The sequence below is a fragment of the Prionailurus bengalensis genome, chromosome E2 (assembly GCF_016509475.1).
Source record: "Prionailurus bengalensis isolate Pbe53 chromosome E2, Fcat_Pben_1.1_paternal_pri, whole genome shotgun sequence".
Classification (NCBI taxonomy): domain Eukaryota; kingdom Metazoa; phylum Chordata; class Mammalia; order Carnivora; family Felidae; genus Prionailurus; species Prionailurus bengalensis.
Window position 1 is genome coordinate 19,202,359 of NC_057352.1, and position 5,373 is coordinate 19,207,731.

Consider the following 5,373-nt stretch of genomic DNA (forward strand, 5'->3'; position numbering starts at 1 on the left):
AAGTCCCTCATTGGGCTCCACATTGACAGTGCAGAGCCTGCTTGGGATTCTGCCCCTCTCCCACTTGCACATGCTCTCTCTCTAAATGAATAAATAAAACTTAAAAAAAAAAAAAGAAAAAGAAAACACTGTGTATCTCAACTCTGGTGGTTGCATCACTATGTATTTGTCAAAACTGCACTCTAAAAGAAGGTGAATTTTACTGTATGTAAACTATACCTCAATAAACCTGACCTTTTAAAAACACATGTTGCAAAAGCACTATTCAGTCTTCATACAGTAGCGTGAAAAGGAAGTGTAGATGGGGCGCCTGGGTGGCTCATTCGGTTAAGTGTTCGACTCTTGGTTTAGGCTCGGGGTGAGATTGAGCTCTGCATTGGGCTCTGCACTGACAGTGTGGGGCCTGCTCTGGATTCTCTCCCTCTTTCTCTGCCCCTCCCCTGCTCGTGATCTCTCTCTCTCAAAATAAATAAACTTAAAAAAAGAAGAAGAAAAGGAAGTGTAGGTTTTCAATGATTGACACCTTCCAAGCAGTATATAATTGCCTCATGTTTGCTTCCAGCCTCATCACAGGAGACCCGGAGACAAAACCAGCTTGTTACTGGTTCATCACTGCCAATCTGATAGCTTTAAAAGGCATTGTGAAGTCTGACCTTGGTGTTCACTTCCCGTCTAGCCAAATAGGCTGGATGACTTGGCAGATACTTGTTATTTTAGCTAGGTTTCTCAAGAGATATATTTTAATTATTGAAAAAAGAACCTACAAAATTGGTATTCTTGCTAACATAGCAAGAGATCTTCCAACAGTTACTGAGCTTTCTCCAATATCGGTCATCTGTTTCTATAACACTACCTACTACAATCTCTTGATCAAAGTGTGATCGCAGCATGAAAGCTACTTAAGATGAATCTTCAAGATGTTAATCGCTGCCACATTCTGGAATTCCAGAGGCAACTTAACACCAAGTTTGATAGAAACATTTTTGTGGGGTCCTTGGAACGATACAACAAAAAGGTGCTTGCATGTGTGAGATCTGAAGGATTCCACTTAATTATGATTTTATAGTTTGGACTTCCTTGTCAGATTCACACACTTCATTGTTATGATACAGGTTTTTTTGTGAATGTATGTATGTATGTAATCTCTACCCCCAACGTGGGGCTCACACCGATAACCCCAAGATCAAGATCACATGCTCTGCTGACAGACAGCGAGGCGGGGCCCCCAGTTTGTATTTACTTGAGCAAGTACAAAATGAAAATGTTGAAAGCTGCTTGAATCTCACATTGAAGAGCTGTTTATGGTGGTTAATTTTATTCATCAATTTAATTGGGCTAAGAGATGCCCAGATAGCTGGTGAAACATTAATTCTGGGATTGTCTGTGAGGGTTAGAAAATAGCATTTCAATCAGTAGATGGAGTAAAGAAGATCTGCTCTAACCTGTGTGGATAGGCATCACCACCGAGGCTGAGGGCCCTAAGAGAACAAAAGGGGAGAGGAAGGGAGAATTCTCTTTCTTGAGCTGAGACATCCATCTTCTCCTGCCCTCAGACAGCAGATTGAAACATACCTGCCTCGTTCTTCCTGGGTCTCCAACTTGTAGATCGCATATTGTGGGACTTCTCAGCCTCCAGAATCACAGGAGGGATTTGGAGCCAATTCCCATGATAAATCTCCTTACATATATCTATAGCCTATTGGTTCTGTTTTTCTGGAAAACCCTAAATAATACACTGTTGAAGAACTCACAACAAGTGGAAGCTACAAGTGATAGTGCTGGTGATGGGGGGAGAGAATATGACAGGGCCAAGGGACGTGTGGCCAACGGACATGTGCTGGCTCCTCCTGCATAGGACAAGACGTGAGACTTGGCCTCTGGCCTAGAGGAGCAGTGCTCCTACTCCTAAGAGACCTTTCATGTGAAGCCAAGTGAGCCTGAGGAACTCTACCACCTAGAATTTTTCTGTCTACAGACTTTTTTGTGCTTGCTCCTTTGTAATAGAGAAAGTGCTTCTGATGAGAAAAGGCATTCACGATCAAAAAACTGCTAGAACTGATACCTGAATTCAATAAAGTCACAGGATATAAAATCAATGTACAGAAATCAGTTGCATTTCTATACACCAATAATAAAGCAGCAGAAAGAGAAATCAAGGAATTGGTCGATCCCATTTACAATTGCATTTACAATTTACAAAATACAAACTGCCATTTACAATTGCATCAAAACCCATAAAATACCTAGGAATAAACCCAACCAAATAGGTAAAAGATCTGTATGGTGAAAACTATAGAAAGTTTGCGAAAGAAACTGAAGAAGATACAAAGAAATGGAAAAACATTCCCTGCTTGTGGATTGGAAGGATAAATACTGGTTTGTTTAATATTTATGTATTTTGAGAGAGAAAGAGATAGTGCGAGTGGGGCAGGGGTAGAGAGAAAAGCAGAAAGAAAGAATCTCAGGAACCATGATATCATGACTGAGTCAAAATCAAGAGTCGGACGCTTAACCAAATGAGCCACTCAGGCACCCCAGGAAGAATAAATATTGTTAAAAACTCTATACTACCCAAAGCAGTCTACACATTCAATGCAATCCCTATCAAAATAACACCAAAATTCTTCACAGAGCTAGAAAAAAACAATTCTAAAATTTGTATGGAACCACAAAAGACCCAAAATAGCCACAGTAATGTTGAAAAAGAAAACCACAACTGGAGGCATCACAATCCCCGACTTCAAACTGTATTACATAAAGCTGTAATCATCAAGACAGTATGGTATTGGCACAAAAACAGACACAAAGATCAACGGAATAGAATAGAGAACCCAGAAATGGACCCACAAATTTATGGCCAACTAATCTTCGACAAAGCAGGAAAGAATATCCACTGGAAAAAAGACAGTCTTTTCAGCAAATGGTGCTGGGAAAACTGGACAGTGACATGCATAAGAATAAATCTGGACCACTTTCTTACACCAAACACAAAAAATAAGCTCAAAATGTTTGAAAGACCTAAATGTAAGATAGGAAGCCATCAAAATCCTAGAGGAGAAAACAGGCCACAGCATCTTCTTACTAGACAGGTCTCTGGAGGCAAGGGAAACAAAAGCAAACATGAACTCTTGGGACCTCATCAAGATCAAAAGCTTCTGCACAGTGAAGGAAAGAATAAAATTAAAAGGTAACAGATGGAATGGGAGAAGATATTTGCAAATGACATATTAGATAAAAGATTAGTATCCAGAATGTATAAAGGATGTATCAAACTCAACACCCAAGAAATAAATCCAGTGGAGAAACAGACAAAAGATTGAACAGATACTTTTCCAAAGACATCCACATAACTAACAGACACATGAAAAGATGCTCAACATCACTCATCATCAGGGAAATACAAATCAAAACCACAGCAAGATATCACCTCACACCTGTCACAATGGCTAAAATGAACAACTCAGGCAACAGATGTTGGTGGAAGATGTGGAGAAGGGGAACCCTTTTGCACTGTTGGTGGGAAGGCAAACTGGTGCAGCCATTCTGTAGAACAGTTTGGAGGTTCCTCAAAAAAGTAAAAATAGAGTTACCTTACAATGCAGCAATGGTACTACTATATCCACAGGATATAAAAATGCTGATTTGAAGGGGCACATGCACCCCAATGCTTATAGCAGCACTATCGACAATAGCCAAATTATAGAAAGAGCCCAAATGTCCATCAACTGATGAATGGATAAAGATGTGGTGTATATATACAATGGAATATTACATGGCGATCAAAAAGAATGAAATCTTGCCATTTGCAACAACGTGGATGAACTAGAGTTATTATGCTAAGCAGAATAAGTCAGAAAAACATATGTGATTTTACTGGTGGAATTTAAGAAACAAAACAGATGAACATAAGAGAAGGAAAAATAGGAAAAACAGAGAGGGAGGCAAACCATAGAGACTCATACTGAGAACAAACTGAGGGCTGCCAGAGGGGAGGTGGGTAGCGGGATGGGCTAGATGGCTGATGGGCATTAAGGAGACACTTGTTGGGATGAGCACTGGGTGTTATATGTAAGTGATGAATCACTAAATTCTATTCCTGAAACCATCTTACACTCTATGTTAACTAACTTGGATTTAAATTAAAAAAAAATAATAATAATAAGGCCTTCACTTATCAGCTAGATTAAGAAAGAAGGTGGGTTAGGAGGGGCCTCAACAGAGCCAGACCATCAAAGATCATTTTTAGAGGAGTGGGCATTTGCTTTTGGAAAGAAAAACAAAACAAAACAAAACAGAACAACACGACCATTAGAAAGAGAAGTGCTGACAACTTCCAAGCAGTATTTTAAGCAGATAGTTACATCTGTATGGTCACATCCTGTAATTAGGGTATGCCTCCCTTTGAACCTTCATGGGTGCCATTTGTCTTCTTACAGGAGCTTTCCCTGTCTTGAGGAAGTCATGTGACCAACCCAGAGTACAACTCAGAAAGGGGCAACCCAGGAGAGAATGGGGTGAAGGCAGCTGTGATGACGGGGCTTTTGTGAAAGGGGCAGCAGTTTCCCTGTCTAGACCCTGTATGATGATCGAGTGTAGACCCTGAAAGCTCAGCCTCCAGCCTGCCCATCAATTCTGCTCGTTGACTCTTTATCTGTCTATCTTAATGCTTTTATTTATTTTTGAGACAGAGACAGAACATGAGCAGGGGAGGGGCAGAGAGGGAGACAGAATCCTAAGCAGGCTCCAGGCACTGAGCTGTCAGCACAGAGCCTGACGCGGGGCTGGAACGCATGGAGTGTGAGATCATGACCTGAGCTGAAGTCAGACGCCTGACTGAGTCACCCAGGCACCCCTGCTCATTGACTCTTAAAGTAAAATTCCCTTTCTGCCTAAGGGGCCAAAAATATTATTTAGTATCTTGAATAGAAGGTAAGTATCTTGAACAGAAGATAAGAGGGTAGTTTGCTCAAAATCCTTTTTTCAGTGCCTGTCTTCTGAAAGAAAAGAACTTCCTGAGCATCTGGCCAGAAGATGATCATTACCCTTGATCTGGGCTAGGTATTCACCCATAACAGACATAATCTAATGCAGCTTTTAGAACTAAGATCCAGTGAACAGAAGCATGCAATTCCTCCAAAATCACTGAGGTGAGGAGCGGATAAAATAAAAGGATTTGCTTACAGTGGCTAAGTTGCCCTTGTGACTTTGTGCCCCATGTCTCCTCCACTCTCTTCTCAAGGGACCATCCTCCATTCTGGACCTGCTCACCACTTACAAGTCAAGCCTCAGTCGAGGCACATCACTCCTCCTGGTTGCCCTAACTTCTGTTTAGAGCACCACTTCCAGAGACAAGAAGAGGCTAAGCCTACAACC